The sequence below is a fragment of the Lagopus leucura genome, unplaced genomic scaffold (genome assembly GCF_019238085.1).
Source record: "Lagopus leucura isolate 7727_CA_CO unplaced genomic scaffold, USGS_WTPT01 Super-Scaffold_100001, whole genome shotgun sequence".
NCBI lineage: Eukaryota > Metazoa > Chordata > Aves > Galliformes > Phasianidae > Lagopus > Lagopus leucura.
In genome coordinates this window covers 54,838,691-54,858,535 of record NW_024962262.1, presented here as the reverse complement: position 1 = coordinate 54,858,535, position 19,845 = coordinate 54,838,691, and the positions used below count along the sequence as shown (strand labels likewise).

The 19,845-nt window shown below is 37.6% G+C and overlaps 1 protein-coding gene across 3 annotated transcripts in view; it reads right to left on the bottom strand.

Moving 5' to 3' along the window:
• The window catches only part of TBL1X (transducin beta like 1 X-linked), a 202,879-nt gene that overhangs the window by 70,041 nt on the left and 112,993 nt on the right, over window positions 1-19,845 (bottom strand). For 2 of the 3 annotated variants that reach the window (XM_042866869.1, XM_042866870.1), the window contains exon 3: window positions 18,936-19,043. The exons of the other annotated variant lie outside the window; for it this stretch is intronic. The gene's annotated coding sequence lies outside the window, so the exon portion shown is untranslated. The remainder of the gene's footprint in view (window positions 1-18,935; window positions 19,044-19,845) is intronic. 3 annotated transcript variants of the gene reach the window in all.

Here is a 19,845-nt window from a genome sequence, read left to right as displayed (position 1 = left end):
CCCAACAGAAATAGATGATTTTTCTTCCTCTCTCAATTGTTTTCTGTCAATTAAGAACAGACTTAAGCAGCACAGTTGTTTGCTTATACGTATTTTACCTTAGTCAAATTTAATTACAGCATTGCAGAAATTTAGTGAATGGCTAATATTTAGTCAACCACTCTGAACAACAGGAATGCGTATGAACATACACTGCTTAATGTGTGGTCAATCCTGGGATCGGAATCAAATACGGAAAAGCAACAAAACTTTTTCTTGTCAATAATGCACTTCAAATGTTGGGTTTTGAGGAAGTACTTTTTAAAGTCTTTGCAGCTGCCACTGAACAATATTTTGGTACTACAGAGGTGATCAAGATGTGTCAGTGAAGAGCCATCACTTCACTTTTAAGTCATTACAATCTTGCACGGTGCTACCTGGAGCTTTAGAACATGGATGTTCTAAACTGTACTGCCTACAAAGGAAACAAAGATTTGTTCATAAAACTTTCAGGGATTATATAAAAAATGCTTCCTTTCTCTCCTTTAGCAACAGATGCCATAAAATTTAACTCCGTGTTTAGGAAATGCTTACAATCTCACAGGTACAAATTACATTCCCGCCTCCCCCATTATATTGATGAAGATGAGCCTGATTTCCATCAAATATCTTGTGAAATAAAGCAATAAGAGAGGGAAAGGCTTGTCCAATTTTATTGTTTTTACCAATACCATTATATAATGTTTTGTTCTCTTTAAGTAAAGGAAAATAAGATATTTTGTAAAGAATTTTCCTTTTTGGCTGGTAATAGTTTACATCCAGATTTATGTGCAAGTCTTCCATAATTTTCTTTTTTCTAATTTCAAGTCTCAGCTTCCTTAGTTTAAGACCTGACATGGGTAACACCTATACAGAACTTATTCTCCTATAACTAGAACCAAACAACTTTTTTGAGTAATAATTTAAGCACATCTCCATATCAAAGAGAAAGTGCATACTCAGATTCCAATTCTTATGTAGAGATAAATATCCTACCTAGGAAGCTAGCAATACCACCCATTAATGACATTTATTGCTCTGTATTCTCAAAGCACTCTTAAAACATGAACTAATACATCTTAGATGTTTCCGTATAAGTTTTGGTGTAACACAGAACCTCTCAGGTTCTTATTAGATGTCAACACAATGAATCTGTGATGAACACAAATGCAAAGCTAATGCTTCAAAAATTAAAACCTCTGGCCTCTGCGATCATTTCAACTGTTAGTAATAAGCACAAAATGATTCCTACTGATTCTTAAAAAGCAATGTTAACCAGAGTCTTACTAGTTCTACCTCACATGAATAAGTTGTACCATAATACAGCCTGCCAGTGATGCCACTGTGTATGAATGGCTGTTAAGAGACTTCCAGCAATCCTTCTGACACAAACATTCTGCAATCATAACACCAGTTCTTGAGCTTCTTCATGGAAGCAAACAGGCGAACTGGAGGAGAGGCATCATGAACTTCAGAGTATAGCAAGATCTGAGCAGAGTTTGAGCTGCAGTGCTTCAGTGGTTTCTCATGGGACTGGTAGCAAACTGCCGAGTGAGAGAGCTGACTGGCAGAAGTGTGTGTGCGCTTGTGGGGTGTGGAAGAAAAGCATCAATAAAATGGCAGACACACGTGGGCACAGTGAAGGAGCAGGAAGCTGACAGAGCAACCAGAACCTGAGGTCAAAGAGAAAAAGCCTTGTGACGGGAACAATGAATGGTGAGTCAGTTGAAGGGAGGTATGACTCTGAGAGCAAATAAATGGTTTCCTCTTTAATTCCTGCTGTTTAATTTGACCCTCTAATGGTATCTAGGAAACATCACTTACATTGCTTACAGGTGAGGCTATAAAACAGTAAAATGTAACAACTGCTTCCGTCTCTGGCCTAAGTTCCAAAAGTTCATCACTTCCGGAAACATCCACACCACACTCACCACACTGAAAACAAAACCTAATTTTCCCCTTCCCCAAGATTACACATGAAAAAAAAAATATTAAAAATTAAAAAACAGCATGCGGGAGACCAAATAGTTGTGCCTACATCTCACACCTTGTGTTAATTTGGAAAACAAGCCCCTTCTAAACTCCCTTACTGCTCCTGTTTCCTATATATTAGGATTTGGGCTGAATCAGGAACAAGCCAACTAGCTGATCAAATGGGGGGTGGTGACAGGGAACAATATACAGACAAGATTTGCTACTACTCACAATGCAGACAGTGACCTGGGCCTGTTGCCCAAGCCGCTCTGATCTCAGTTCAAGTTCAACCATGAGCTTGAAAGATAACATACACATAATTAGATTTTACTGAATTAATGTGGCACGTAAGACTTTGCTACCTGGAAACATCACTGCTCTGGCAGGTAACACAAGTTGAAATAGCATCAAGCCACTTGAGGACTCACAAACTGACAGCTTCTAAAACGGTGTCTGGACTGTTGGATGTAGCTGGAGAACCTCAACATATTTATCTAGCATATCCATTAACAGCATTCTGAGACTGATTTGTTACAACTTACAGCGTGCAGGTTAAGGACTTCAACAGAAGTCATTCAGGTGTGATACCTCATTAAAGCTGTGCTCAAAAGCTGCCAGTGCATCACTTATATACGGAAACGCTTGTCAAAAAAGCAGTCATTAGTATCTTTTTTTCTCCTGCATGGAAAATTTGCAATTGAGTTTCATTATTTATGGGTATTTCTGCTAGTTTAGGAATCTTCTTTCTAGACTGAGCTTAAAAAAATAACCAACATCAGGGATCAGGTTCAAGTCATCTGTACTGAAGTCATATGTCCTGCACTCCCATAAGGCAACCAGAAAATTCCAGTCTTACTTTGTAAACCATGTTCAAACAAGATCATAACACTTAACTATTTGCAAAATGGCTGAATAAAACTGACTGGCATGTGGTGGAAGGTGGCATTCATATCACCTCTTTTATAAACTTTATTGTATACATTTGAGCTAACTTCTACTATCACTCTCAGTTTATTCCAGAATGAGAAAACCTGAAATGTTAGGATTCTTGTAAATATATTAAGATCTCCACTGTCTGTACCAAAGCACTTCAGTTCACACAGACCCCTTTCAGAACACACAGAAGCCAAGAGGTCCAAAGTCTCGTTGAGGATTTAGTTCCACAAGATACCAGGCCATTCCCAAGGATGAAACAGGGCCTGATAATTTCCCAACAAGTTTGACACTGTTTTGCCATTTCCTGAATGAGCATATCAATCCTTGGCCACCAAACAAATCATCTAGTCAGGACAGGCTATTTTTATAGTTCTCAGATGGTCCTTATGTACTTTCATGCATGACATGAGATTCCACTTTGGTGACCTTGGTAAATGTGAAACTGTTCTATCTGAGTAAAGAAAGGTAGGAGCTGTGTTGTGCACATGGGTGCATCTATTCATAGTTATGTCATGCACTTTAGCTAGCACCACATCATTTTATTTTCACAATGTACCCTGGCATTTGTCATTGGCAGGAGTTCAATTTGTGTCATAAAAAATATACTGTCTTCAATTTCTGTTCATTCCAGTTATCTGCTGCTTCCAAAGGGAAATGTGACAAGCAATTTGCATTCAGGAGTTGATTGTTACTTTTGACCCCAGTTCCGCATTTTGACAGCAAACACTCAGCAATATTACCCGTTTCTGAAATTATATTGGAGATACTATTGATATTCAGCCTTGCTATGTAGAAAGGAAGCATGCCCTGAACTTCCCTCGAGGCTGTCTTCACACAGTCTTGAAGCTAACAGGAAAAAATATCTGTATTTTTTAGATTCAAGTATTTTGGCCTCACATTATTAACACTGCGATTGAAACCTAACAGTCAGCTGTGTCTAGAGAAACAAAGAGAAAAAATGACACAATTTACCAGGGATTATTCTTTCTGGGGATAATTAGTTATTCTTATACATTGCTGCTTAAAACAGTAGGGTAAATGGGTAATTTGCAGCCTGTAAATCACGTACAATGGATACAAATGGTTTTAGATCATCACTAAAGCAATACTTCTGAGGCAGTCACAACACTTACAGGCTTTGAAGGCTCCTTTTGCACTACTGAGACCATAATCACAGCAAAGAGTGAGTGTTGCTCAGGAGTCCACAATGAAGGTGGAACCCATTTTACAAAAGCAAACATGACTTTATCTGCACAAGAGTATTAGCTATGGGGGAAGAATTTTAGAAGTGTCCCTGGTGCTTCCATTGCCTTTTTTGGCTCATTATTGTGTAGCTCCAGGCCATAACTGAAACCAAACCACACATCAATGAATGATATTGACATATGACAGAAAAGGCTTCCAGACTTGGACTTGCAACTGATACAGCACATAACAGTTTCTCTATGACAACTATTCTAGGCACTTGCTGGACTGATTTTCATACTCCACTCCAGTTTGGGGTTCTATATAAATGTATCACAGCTTAAAGAGAAGTTGATGATGATGTTGGTACTAAGTTACAGTACATGTTGGTACTAAGCAGCTTTATATATAGAAGGTGAGGAACATTTTGTGGAGCTGCAAATATAAGCAAGAAGTCCCAGCCTGCATAAAGCCACATGACACACAACATAAATGATGCAACATGCCTTTTCTTGCTCCCATGGAATAATTTTACGATTTTAATACACTGTAGTTACAGCAAAAACCACATTGCTTTCTCCAGTATTAAACTCCTTGATCTCTGCCTTGGATGAGAACTGACACCTTACTTTCTTGCCTTTAAAACTCTCAAGTTCTAAAAAACAAGTCTGGTACTCAGTACAGTCGCATACTACTCTCTTCAACCTCAAAACTAAGCAGAATAAGCACCCCCGAATAAATTAAAACAAGAAATGCCACCCTTGGATAACTGAATTGTGATGCATTGGAGCTCCACCAACCCCACAGTCACAGTAAGTGCTGCCATGACCATTCCCACATCTCTATCCCTTGTGGACAAGCAGCCCGGGGCCCTGGGTCATGCCTCAGCTGCCGAGCGCTGCATTCGGTGGGACCTTATCATGTGGAGAAGCAGCGTTAAAAACTAGTAGTTGAAAATCAGCATGCCTGGCACTGAATTCTGATTCTGTTTTATGAGAGTGATTTACAGCTGAACTGAGGCGTTCAGTCAGCTCCAGCCAGCCAGTCTGAGGGAACATGGTGCTGCTACATTCACCAAGAGATGCACTGCTAATGCCCATGCATAACCCAGGGCTGCATGGCTGCAGCAGAACAGCCTCTATGCATGTCTGAACACAGTGTGGAAGTAACCTCTGTCTTACAATCAGTGAAAAATGGTGTGGTATGTTAAGAGGGGCTATGCGCACCAAATTATCTCTGTTTTGCTAAGGAGAAAACAATCTCTTTTTAGTAAGAATTTTACTAGTGTTTTATAATCTCTCCCTAGCTGTAAGCTTAAGTAACATAATTTGACCACCCTTAAAAGTGAGCTGGACAATAAATGGAGTCTGTGGTAAATCCAGTGATTAATTACAAATTGTTAAAGTCCGTTTGTGTTAGCTTAAAAACATGTATTAAAAGACACAGATTTGTTTTCATATCTTATACAGCCCCCCTTTCCTTAAAACCTCAAAACAATTCCAATACTTAGAAACAACCGCCAGCACCCCTGGAGAAAAACATATTGTCCAGGGACAAAATCCTTTGCTGTGAAGTCTTATGTTTCATCTTGTATAATCCTTATGCCGTCTTTGTGCCGAAGAAACAAACAAGCCTTTAGTACCAAAAATTACTGCATTTCTTCGGAACCGTAACATGCTTTTTAATGAAACCATCATTTGAACAACAAAATTAAGGAAAAAAAATATTTTGAGCTCACTCTGTGTAGTGCCAGTGAAATATGCTTTGTAATGCCAAATAATGAAATAAACTAATTGTTTCAGCTGAAGACTGATTCCCGAGGATTAAATTCAACTCCCAGTTCCAGCTCTGCAGCCTTGGGAAATATTAGTTCATCTTTTTACTTACAGCCCACTGTAAAGAACTTAATAATATTTCACTTAGGATATATACACCTCACCCGTATTTTGTGGTAATTAACTGAACAACACATATAGAAAAAATAAGGTGAAAAACAAGATGACAGTGCTGAACTTATCAAAGGATATAAACCACCACATATCTTCACTTTGACATATATCATCATCACAATAATAGAAAAATGGCCTTGACTTTGAATTCAAGGTTGACTGAATTTTGTCACACTCTCAACCTTCTGGCTTCCCGTTAATTCAAATTATTAATTGGCAGATATCCAGAAGGAACAGGGGAGGGGAAACCTAATTTGTGTTATCTTCTCTGTTCATCTTCCAGAAAAAGCAGGAGAATGAAAGCAGAAGTGGTTTTCAGTAGAAAATAATAAAGTGCTGAAAGTATAACAGTTTTTCAGGAACTGCAGAAACACATATCCCTGATTTTTTCCCCCTCATTTTCATCACTGGTATTAGCTGTATTTTAAACACTGCACAAAACAGCAAGTCCCTCAGACAGAAGATGCAAAGGCAAAGCCTTTTTCACAACAAAGTTGAAAGTGAAGCTCTAAACTAACTCCAAAGGTGTTATTCATTCAAGTAAAGACTGACACATTACGGCTCTGAAGTAGAGCACAGCCATGACAGTGCTTCCAGGGTACTTACAGGAGCTCATCTCTTGCAGGTCTAGGGGAGGAAAAGCTTTAGAAGTTGATTTGTCCACTTTCTCAGCTCTATTTTTCTGCATTACCTCCCCTGATTATTTTTGTCTTTTATCATCTCTTTGTTATGCTTTTAGAATTTCCCTATTTCCGCTCAGGGTTTAGGGTATTCAGAACTGAGGTTATCTTTATGCTGGGGCAGCTCAAACTTTGCAGTTTTCTATTTCTATGCCGCAGATGACTAAACTTGGCAACGTTTACAGTATCTGCTGACAACAAGAGCCAACTTCCTTTATACCAAGTAGCATTAGTTAGATAACCAACACTGAAAAAAGGAAAAAAAAAAAAAAAAAGAAAGCAGGTGATCACTGTTATCCACCTTGTTTCTATATCAGTCACTTTCTACTGCTACCATTAAAAGAGTAAATGATTAAATGAAAAATATTTATAGCACAAAAAAATTACCCAACAATTCAAAGTCAGCTGCATTGGGTTGACTTTTAGAAGGGCTGGAGTAAAAAGTAGTCTACAGTTTTACTCATTTGCCATGTAATTTTTTTCCCCTAGTGAAAACCCAATGAATGTCTGCTAGCCAAAAGCAGAAAGACCCAGATAGATCAGCTGACAGTGGTAAATAACCTTAGGAGGATGCATGCAGCTTTTTTTCAGTGGGAGAACTCCACCATAGGGAGCTCAGATTGTGCAGTCAGGCACAATTACTGGGACCCAGCTGGTGAATTTTGCACTCCTTGCAGTAAAGCCTGCAAAGCAATTTGAAAAAAGGCACAATTCATGCCGTTTTCCATGATACTATTCCTATGCAAAAAGTACTTATTTATTATTGCTTTATCTGATAAGCTGGAACTAAAAATCAGCCAGCACAATTTTTTTTCTCACTCATCACTGCTACTAAGAGGACATCTGAAGGTGAATTTTGCTCAGATCTTTAAGTGAAACACTCCCTTTCTGCAGTGTGGTTGCCACAGATAGAAATGAAGAGCTGTCACTGACTGAAACGCATTCATGCATTCTACCTGCCTGTCTGCAGTCAGTACTGACTCTGGCTAATAGTCACAGATATTGTCAACAGTCCCTCGTTACTATGAGCAACAGCACACGCTCTGAGTACATGGTGAAGATGGTCATAAATCAAGGATATCTCAGCTACAAGAGTTACTTTCCAGAATCTGCATGCAAATTAGAAGGCATAATTTAACCTTTCACATAGTCAAATACCCTTTAAAGATGCAGGGAGTAACAGCTCATTTCAGCAAGCTCAGCGTTCAATCCTAACATCTCAAAATATGGGCTATCTTTAAGCAGAACACACAAAATCTCGGTTTTCAGTTGTTCCCCCCTTCACACATCTTTATAGATTCTGAAATAATTCAAGTGTTCTGAACTCACCTGAAAAAAAAGATGCACCTTGTCATTGCTTTCCCAAGCCCCAGGGTGACTGGATTTTGCAGAACATCTGCACTTTGTACAGTAAGAACCACATCATGTTTTTAAATCTTGACCACATCCTTTTACCCCCGTTTCAGTTTGGTGGGCCCAATTTAAGTACAATTTAGTAAGACAATTTAAGTGGTTTATTAGTTAGATAGAAAGGCATTAAAAATGCTAGCAAAACCAATCATGAATCAAGTCTCATGGCTATTATGCCTTCAGCGGCCATTTCCTTGGCCAATGAAACACATATGGGCAGCAGAATTCAAGTCTGAGGATTAGAAACAATCTGATGCTGTTGATGAGCAAAACAGAAGTAGTCATTATAGCTTTTACAAAATGCATAGGAAGCAAGAGTTTCATAAGCATTCTACCAATAGCAGACTTTATTTTTGCTCACAAGTCTGTTTTCTTCATGTCGACTATGTGGAGCAGGTATAATACTAAGTGGGGTGGAGGGAGTGTGGCATTGACTATTTTTGTTCTCAGCAGGACTGCAAAGCCTTACAATGATGTGAGATTACACACCGTGCACAAGGAAATCGTTGTTCTCAGCTGTTAAATTGGAATCACTAGGCAGAAAAAGTCACTACAGTTTTAAAGCAATGAGCAAATAACTTCTTATTTCCTGTCTGTGATCCAGTAGGAAAGGGGCATTTTCTAAGGGCAGAATGTAATTTGTGTGTGCTGTATCACTTAGAGATCCTCCATGTTACCTGAAACCTATTCTGTGTTGAACAAAATTATACTTATAGTGGCTAATTAATATAAATATTAATGACAAGACACAGGATATGACTAATTGTCATCAGTTTTAGGGTTCTATTCAACACACAGTCTTTAGGTTCAGGTAGCACAAAACATAACAGCAGGAAAATGTGATCACAGATGCACAAATTTATCTGTTTTATCAGTTCAGCTCTAGGTTTAAAGCAGTTTAAATGAGCTCTGATAATGAAAGGCGACGGAATCAGCTCAAATGGTGCAAGTGATTTGATTACCTCCATGCTAACCATCATGGGTAGATTTAATTTAGAGCTGAGTGATCACGCCTCACGCCTGACTGTGGTAAACAGCTTAGCATCTGCCTTCCGAGTTAACATCTTCGTATGAGAGAGAGATTGTGATCTGATACACTCACAATTCTGTTGCTAAATCCCCTCTTCTTTACGAAATGTACTTCAATTTTTGCTATCCTCTCAGGACAAGTAACTATAATAAAGTGAACTATGCGAGTTTCTAGAACAGCGAGCAATCATTTAGATGAATAAAATCTGCTGTTTAAATTCTCTCTAAACGCACTGAAAAGTGCAATTAGAATTACAGAAACAAGCCCTGAGGCTGAGTTTAGTGGTCAAGTAGAACAACTGGGACAAAGCCACAGCAAAAGCTATATACCTAAAACAATTCATCAACACGTCGACTTCAGTAGCAATGAACATACCACAGTAGCAGAATTTTTATTTCCTCCAGCTCTGCAACAACAATGCTACCCCTATTTTGCTCCCTCTTCCAAAGGGGACCTTCAGTTTTTCCCCTCAGTGCAAACTATGCTCTGAATCACTACAAAATTCATTCTCAGGTGTCTCTAACACATCTGTGTGAAAACCTTAGTAACACAAACTGTCATAAAATGGTGGTGACCCTTACATAACAATGAATTAACATATCCTGTCTACCGTGAAATCCTAAAGCAAAACTGACTTAAGAGTCAAGAGGAGAATATTTGCAAAGAGGCTGGACTTCTAAAAACCTCCAGCAAAGTTAGCACTCTCTTCAATCACAGAGCTGTAGGCAAGGCGAGAGCAAACAGTGCTTACAGGATTGGTGACGCAGTCAGAATAGAGAGCTCTGAGAGACACAGAGCAGGGCAAAGCACAGCTTTTGAGGCATGACTGAAACAAGCACATGCGAGAGAAATTGAGATTCTATGGAAGGCAACTCTGGAAAATTGCAAAACATTGATGTTGATGTAAAAGTTAGAGTAAAAGGAAAGAAAGATGGTTAATTTATAGGACAAAAAAAAAAAAAAAAAAAAAAAAGGAAAACAGTTGGTAAATTGATGTTAAAGTCTCCCACAAAACTGGTCCCAAGTGAAACCAGCAAGCCTAACCTATCTCAGACACCAAGTTTTCTCTCATGTTTGGATTTCGGCCCTGGTAGCTAATGAAGCACATACGGACTGGAAAAACTCACATGATCTCCAGGCTGCAGCCTCCAAGCTGGGCTGTGGTCAGACCATTTTCTTTCTCTTCTTCCACTGAACCTCACTGCTCTAATTGCTTGTACTGATCATCTTATTCCTCTCTCAGATCACAGTCCTCTGATGACACTATGAATAGTTGTGTAATTAGGATGAATTTGAAATATCTGAATCTACTCTTCAGTAGATAATTTGTAATGATCTATCAATATCAAGAAGGAAATCAAACGTACATAAAGATGAAAAGGATGGTTTCTCCAGTATACTACTAAATATATATTAATCAAATTCTTTAAAACAGAATAATTCCACTACGTTTAACAGTTTGACATTATGTTAGAGCCATTAAAAAAAGAAAAAAGATGGGAGGGTAGGGGATGGGATGGGAGGAAAGGAGAGGAGAATATGGGAGTGATACTGTATAAAATGGAAAGGTTCAAAGCAACTTTTTGGCAAAACATGGCTGGAAGTGACCTTCTGGCCTACCAGACAGCAAGCTTAGCATTAGGTGTAGTTTATCGCATCTAAACTTTTGGCTTGAAAAAAAATTTGCAAAAAGAAAATACCTGACAATGTAATAAGATGTAATTGTGCTTAAACCGCAAGCAATAATTTTTACAACTTGGAGCTGATTTACATTTGAGGTCAACAAACATAATGAAGCAAATAAATAAGCCCTGAATGACCAACAGTACTTAATATCTGTACTCATGAAACAGGACCAGACAAGTAACAAGGAGACGTGGTTTCATTTATGGCTGAATTACAATGCTTATTCAAAAAGGTGCACCACATCCTTCCTTTGTGCCAATAAAAGGATTACTGTTTTTGCAGGATGATGATTGATTTTATTACAGAGGAAAAGCCCCTTTTCAATGTCAAAATGTACTCATGCCAAATCTTTCTGGAACCAAATTTTCTAACTCGAAAGCTCACAGGACAAATAATCATATTTTCTGCATTTCACCTCTCTACAGACGTAAGATATTCTAATGTTAAGCAAGTAATGAACGTTGACCCTAATATTAATAAGGCAAGATGACAAAATGTTTCAAGTCTTGTTTGAGTTTATATAGGACATATAATTGAATTCCTGTAAAAAAGCCAGCAGTTATGCTTGAATTACTCCCACATTTCTACAAACTACTTTTATTGAGCCATCAGCATTTAGCAGAAGAGGCAGAAACAGCAGCAGTACTTCCATGTTAACACACTACTAGCAGCATTAGACTGCTCAAGATGTACTTATATATCATTTTCAAGCAACTACTCGAGTGATCTGGAACAGTATTTTCTAGTATTTCTGAACCAGCAGTCTAGAAATTGCCATTAACTAGTATGGTAGAAACGCTTGCTAATATGGACTGTTTTTCTAGTCTTGTCAGCTACACTTAATGGGACATACTCTGAAAACGTTTTTAGCTAGAACAGGTAGACTGTCTTTACCTTTACGTTATGGTGATTGCAAAAGGAAGAACTGATTTGCAAGTGCAGAAGTATGCTAAGGAGCTGTGAAGTATTACAACATGTTGATCTTTCAGATATTACACATTTTTTATTATAACATACCTCAACAAAAGTTATTAAATGTGATGATCTGTATAAGTATATGATTAAAATATCACAGCCAGTTAATATAAAAATAGTTCAGCATAAAAGTAAAAACATTATTACATTTGCAGGCCAGCTCCAATTCTGTGCAGGAACAACACATGTCATGTGGCTAATCCATTAAGGAGGCTCTCCCAAACCTGCAAAAAAGCTTCACTTGTTTTCTTCTAGTACCTTCCATGAAGCTAACCTGAGTTTTTGCTTTTTTTTTTCCATAATGGAATGTAAAAACGATTAAGGTGAATCAGTAAATGCAGAGACTTGATTATGGAGGGAACTGAGTAGAGACTAGGAAATTATTTTACATTTCCTTGACCAGAGATGCACAGTCATGCTACAGAAGAAGTCTTCTGTGATTGATTATTCTGTTTGTTCAGACTGCTTATTAGCAGATCAGACAAATAGGAAACGACTTTATGCATGCATGACTTGAACTAAGTTTATTTAAGCTGATTTAGGTCAACCACGAACACAATTCATGTTACACAGATTTGGGATAGCTGCTAAGCTACATTGTAACCCACAAAATAACCAACACAAAACTGTTAACTACCTTATATACAAGGGAAAGTACAAAGCTGTACTTTTTATTACAATAGATACATTGTTTGAAAAAGATCCTTTCCTGTTCTGCATGCATTTTCTGAGTAGGTAAAAATTTGACTAAAAGACGCCAGAACCACTAATTAGAAAAAGGTACAATCCAAAGCAGTCCTGGGAAGCCATCTCTCTTGTGAAGTTCTGAATGCAATGCTGCTTATCCAAAGGGCTTTGTCCGAGCCCACACTAAGGCTGTGTTTATGGAAGCACTGCAGAAACAGGTGCCCCACTGCAGCCGCTCAGCAAATGCAATCTCTTGCTTTGGCCCCACAGCTGGAGCTTTGATGCTCCAGAGTGGTAGCATCACAGGAAGACTTCCACCACTGATCTGGCCTTTGGGTTTGGGACACCCAAAACCACTCAGCTCTTTTGGTTCAGCTGCAGGCTCTGCCATATCTTAAACCACCAGAGCTTCCGTGGTGGAGATCATTACCTCATCAGCTATAAGAGTATGACAAGTCTACTAAGTGTGTTCAAAATCACTTTCAGGAAGGAAAAGCCTGAACCAAGGTAAAAGTCAAGCCTGAAGCTGTGACCTCTGTGTATAACTAAAACTGCAGAATTAGCAATGACACGCTCGTGACACCATTTTGATTAATTCTATCTGAAATCTCACCAGTTTGCACTGTATGATAATTTAACCTCAGAGAAAAAAAAAAAAATAACCTGATTGCTTTTCACTTGCAGCATTCAGAATGAAAACTAGACAGTAGAATATTACATGAAAATCCTTATAGGCTGACTGAAGAATAAAATTCTTCCATACAGTTGACAAAACAAGAACTGGCACTCATCTGTATATTGGGTGCAAATGGTGAGTGTGTGATCAGTATGATTATCAATAATTTACATGAACGCACCATTAAATCAAAGCAGCTCAGGTAGGAACAGCCCATACAAATATACATAGTAATATACGTATAGAATATATAATGTTATATATAGAATAGAGGATCTCCAAGGCTTCACTGAAAGAAAATCTATATTATGTGCTTCTTCTCTGTGAGCTGACTCTGTGAGATGTTCAGATGCTGAGGAGTATGTTTAACTAGACTACCCTTAATAAGGCTATTTCTGCAGAATAACGTGGTAAAGAAAAGAGTTTAGTTTAAAACAAAGGCTTCAAGTAAACAAACACTTGAAAAGCAGAAAATCCAATTCTTCAGGGGGAAGCTGTTCTGTTTGGGAAGCAGCAGATTCACTGCACACACACACAGTCTCTCTGCAAACTCAGTCAGACTGCAGAAAGATGCTATGCCACTGGTATGTGCTGGGGCATAATGAGACTTGGGAGTGCCACAACCTGAGCTGAATTCACTTGGGCAAATTTGTTCAGCTCTGCCCACACAAGTTAGGCAGACTTCAGGTGGAGAAAAGCTATGTGGCTGCATGGTCTCCCCAAAGCACATACTTCATTCATGTCTCACTGGGGTACACACCTTTGACTTAATCTGGCACTCCAGGTAAACTAAACACACATTTTATTAGCAATTAGCACATAAATCATTTTTCTCCATGCTTCATATCTATTACTAGCACTTTCACATGATTGACACAGTGAACAAGGAATCCTAACGTGCTCTGCATATCAGGTACAAAGAGTGCAGGACTGTCATACTTCAGCCCTAAATGTTCTGAGTCAAGCTTAAATAATGACAAGCTTAGTTTAAAAATCCAAGGATAATGCATTTTGGATGCTAGCACCCTCAATTCTCTCCACTGCCATAAAAAATTTCCTTGGAACCTGAGCTGTACTGAATAAAAAAAAAAGGAAGGAAATGATTTTAGCAGTAGCTTAGAAGACTACTATAAAAGCAAGGCTCAAAACAACCATCTCAGAAGTTGGCCACGACAGGAAGTGTATTTGCCTTATCTCTTCAGCACAATGTAAAGTAATAAAAAATGTTACCTAATGGACAAGTTCATGTTCTAGCAAGATATACTTTTTCACTGACTTAGAAGGTAAAAAATGCAGATAAGTAATATTTCATGAATAAAAACAGAGTTCAGTTAACTATGATTCACCAAGTAGCAAGGGAAGTCTCAAGGAATATATAAATGTCATTTTGTATCAGCCTCGAAACATCTGCAAATAATGGAAATTTAAAGGATGTTCATGTTACTTTAAAATATGCTTATTTAAAAAAAAAATTCTATGCCAACATTTCACTGTTATTCAGTGAGCAGTGACTTTTAAGGATAACTTCAGAATAATGAATAATGACGGCTGAGTGGTTCTTGTGCAGATCCAGAGGCTGTGAATTATTCACTGGTAATATCTAATAACCGGTTTTTAGAAATCCAAACCAATGTAAAGTTTGTTTACCAAAAAAACCCCAACATTACAAAAGATATTGTTTAGAATAGCATGATTTTCTAGTTACTAAGTTTAAGTGACCAAGAAAAAATACTGCTGGGATCTAGTGCCAGGAGTACCTCTTTTTACCATACAGAAAAACACGTACCCTGTCTACCTGTGCGTTACCATTGGTAAAGTTCTAAACAAATTAAAACAAGCTATTCAAAATACCAAGTTTAAAAAAAAATGCATAAAAGTTAAGGAACAAGTACGTAAGTATGGGTATAACAATTTTAAAACGCATATAGTTTCAAGCTAGAAAAGCAATAACCAACTGCTTGATGACAGTTTCTTTTACTTGCTTGAAATACGGCATTCTCACGTACAAAGACAATGCACATTTCACCAATACCAACTGTCTTAATGCTGGCCTATAATGAAACAGTCTTTCTATTCAAACAAAAAGAATTCTTCCAAAATGTTTCTAAAGAAATATTGCCCTGGAATTATTTTTTGAAAAGAATATTTACGCACTGGCCAATACTGAATATTTTTGTACATAACTCTGTGCTTCTATACAAAACTAGTCACAACTTGCACTATTACATTTCAGGCATGTCATTCCCAAAATATGTCCATTCTTAGCCTTTATCAACTGATATATCTATCTGAAATATCTTCCACTTTTTAAAAGTAAACTAATCAACACAATTAGCATCAATCTAGTAAAGAGTGATCTGTTGCTTCTGAGTAACACGTGCAAACTTCTCACCGTTTCTAACTGAGCTTAAACTATTTTTTATGTTCTCACATCTACAAGTAATTTTGTCTCACCTGTCTGTTCGATCTTGGTTTTCTAGTTAAGATATTCTAATTCCCTATGGACTCATTCCTCTTATCACACATGATATCAGCACAGTCACCCCACTGTCAAATCCATCATATCAATAATAAGATAGGAATGCACAGGGCAAAATTAGCACACTTTTATTTTGTTAAAATACGATTTTCAAAAGCCACTTCTACATCAGGGAAATAACAGTGACTACATAATAGAAGATACTCAAATGATCTGACACCCAACACGTAAAAACTGTGTTAATGCAAAGACACCAGTAAAGCACAGAACTGAAGAAACTTCTATAGTCCAGTCCCAGGAACAAGTACACATCTACTAAAATACGACCATCAGCTTTGCAAAATGTTTTTCTGTTATCTAAAGAACATTACACCTCTGTAACAAATTAGAGGAATAATTAAGACTACAATAATTTCTTTACAGATAAAAGAGCCAAAGTCAAAATCAGATGCAGAAACAGATCCTAGTGGAAGCTGAAAACTAGCTGTGCAAGAAAGGGCCAGAGAATAGACTAAGGGTAGGAACAGGAAGAGACTTGGCAAGCGATTCTCTTTTGACTCTGAAATTTGACCCCTGAATAAGAAAGATAATTCTTATGAATTGCAAACACAGACTGTGCTGATGCTTGGCTTATGTGAAGCACGATATAATAACACAAAATGTACAGTCCTTTTTTATTAAAGTAGGGATGGAATCTGATTTACCTAACTTTATGCTTAGAGACTCTCACAATACTGGCAAATTTTGCTAATGCTGCTGTTACATTTTTGTTTGTTTGCTTTACTCAGAAAGAAACTTTTGCTTTTTGATTTTCTTCTAATTGGTTCAAATAAGCAATTACTACAGAACTGTCTAAACAGTTTAGACACCAGCTGTTCCTAGTACCTCTCTGAAATAGAAGGTTTCTGCAACACTTGACTTGCAGGGCTTGGCATGAATTTCTTCTGTAACTCCTTTTTCTGAAATACGACATTTTCGGTCTGGATCAGCTCCATCTTCACTATAGACTGGTAAGAGCCATTCTCTTTAGGAGATGAAAGTTGTAGTTGAAGGATTCTATGATGCTATGCAAGTCCTAGTTTTACTATGAAAGTGCTAAAGCAGATATCATCAGGTCAAGTTACAGGTCAAGACACCTTGTCTTGCCTGGGCCACATATAAACTATAGTTAATGTATGTAAGTAACAAAACTTTTACAGATATTTTCCTGGGAATCTGCCTTATCTTCTAAGTGTCTGAAAACAAGAAGCTCAAATGCTGAGGATCAGCTACTGGCTATGCTTCTGGTGAAAAGCTGACAAGACTCTGGTCTTTGGAAAAGAAATTCATATCCATGGAGAGAAGGAGCAATGTTTACAAAATAAGCTTAATCTCACTGACATATGGTTATCATTGGTAAGGATAAGCTGAGGCAGGCAAAAGGCTTCTAAATAAACTGGGAGTTGTTACAGAAATGGCTGCATTGAAGTTCGATCTTACGCATAGCAACCTCTGCAGAAGGAAGGATCTCTGTGGAAGAGGCCTGAGAAACAAGCAAGTTAGGCTGTAAACTCTTATTTGAGGGATTCTTTGTATGGTTGCTATCACTTCAAACTGCTGAGGAGATCTCCACAACTAAAATATTAACATCATAATTTCTAACATTTTCAGGATACTTGTTATTAAACAGAACAAAGAAAATAGAGGATGATATGCTGCACTAAAGGCACCATTATCTCTCAAAATTCTTGATAAGCTGAGAGCTCAAGATCTTGAATACATATAAATACTATGCCAGTGGATCCCAGGAGGATGTACTGTGGTAAGACAAAGGAAATCACCAAACCTTATTAGAGAACTGGGTGATTTGTTCCATAGAAATGTATTTGTAATACGCGAAAGGACTTTTGGAATAAAAATGTGGAAGGACTCTTCCTTGCTCACTACCAGGAGGGATCAAAGCCATTACTAAGACAATTATAAAAAAAAATGGCAACCTGTAGAAAAAAAACACACTTTAGTTCTGTGTTAGGGCCACAAATGAAATGCATATTAAAAAAAAAAAAACAAAAAACAAACAAACAAAAAAACAGAAAGAAAAATCAAATGTGATTAATTTGAATAGGAAATTATTGGCTAAAGAAAACAAAGTCTCCAACTTCTGATTCATGTTTGAAAAGGGTAAAAACACACTTTACAAAAAAAAAAAAAAAAAAAGCAAAAAAAAAGTCTTCCCAGTAAGCAGAAAAAAAGCATTTTAACAGATGAGGAGGCCATTAGTAACCAAAATGAACGTTAAAGACAACTTTAAATCAGCACACCCAGATAATTGTGCTGGATCTTAGAATCTTAGAAGTGTTTGAGAGAGTATCATTTTATGATGCTAATTTTCAATACATTCATACCAAAGACATTCAGTGAGACTGTAGTATTTTCTGACAATACTTGATGCTGGAAAGCAGTATGATTTCAGTAATTATAGAGCTCTAAGCCACTATTAATCTCAGGCAAAACAGTGCGTGAACTGATAAATTCCCTGGAATACAACATGACTAAACAGTCAACACCAGTCAACGCCATTTTGCAGAAATTTAGTCAATAAAACACAGAGGTGGGATTTAATAATCTGATAAAGTTATAAAGTAACTATTTTGGACTAAAATTCATAGGTGAAACACACAGATTTTTGAAAAGCACATAACTTAAAAACACATAACATTCAAGATTAAGAAACTTGCTCTCTAAATTATCAGTAGCATAAAAATATGAGTTAAATGGATTGAGACATACACAAAATATGAGTTTCTTCTACAGAAAGTAATAATGGAAGAAAAATGCTGTATGTTATCCAATAAAATTATCCAGTACTAGCTCAACATTACCTAAGAGTATCATCACCAATACAAACGTATGTATGTAACACTGCTGACAGCAATTACAACACAAAAATTGTCAGATTGGCAAAGTGGTTATTTAGACTAATATAGATTACTTCGTAAGATGTATTTGTTAAGTGTACTGCAGCAAAGGGGACTTATGCAGCAAGAAAAAAAGATGGTAGGTTGTACCCAGAGAATGAATGGTGCACGGAAAACATGGACTTAGAAAGTAATAATACAATCTTCATGGCACAGAAACAATACAATACAAATGCCAATGAAACCTTATGACAGCTTGAGCTGCATGTTTATCAGGAAAAAAAAAGAAAGGAGATTGTCCAAGAGACAATGTCGCCAAGGTAAGGCCATGTGAGACAATTCCTTTGGCTTACCTGGCCGTGAGACCCCTGAGCTGCTGAATGCTGCTCCTCACAGGCTGCTGTCGGGAGTCTGGGGGTTGGAGTTAGCATGGAGATCACCACATCTGACAGCGGAGAGGGCTGCAACGAGGGAGAGAGGCACCATTCAAGCCACTTTGCATCACCCCATCAAAACAAGAGTATTTGACCCCCTTCTCTTGGCATTCATCAATGTACTGTCTTCCAAATTGGAAGCTTTGGCAGAACCATATGGGGAACAAAGCCAACATCTATGACAGGAGGAGAGAGGAAAGAGTAAGATCCAGTGAACCCAAGCATTCAAGTGCTTTGCAAAGCAGTGCACTTTTCCAGGAACCTAAGGCATGCTGAAACTGGCTCAATAAATTTTCAGCATCTTTGATGAAGTATAACGTAAGCAATACATTCACTGAGCTCACAGGCTAGGGAAAGAAAGCTGAACAAGTTACTGAAAAGTAGTTCACTGCCTCAGAACAGCACACAGAAGTGGTCTCGGAGAGAATATCCAGTGGAAATTGATTTCTGTGCGAAAACAAATAAGTAGGCCAAATAATATATCATTCTGGGGGAAGGCAAAGCATTTGCGAAAATCAAACATGAAAGACAGTCCAGCATTCTGCAATAGTAAACCTATTTGCAGATTTCTACATCTGCCACTGAACACAAAGAATAAATCCTTATTTAATATTTCCTCTGTGATTTGTCCGCAACGTATCTTGACTAGCTTCCTACTCCAGTATTTCAGGCTTTATATCTTATGCTCTGTTTTTGTCTATATAATATAATAATTAAATGCTGTAAAGTGAAATAAGATATTCATTGGAGGTTCCTTAAATTAATTATACTCTTCCACACAAACGTCTATCAGCTTTTAAAACTATACATTAAGGATTACTTTATAATA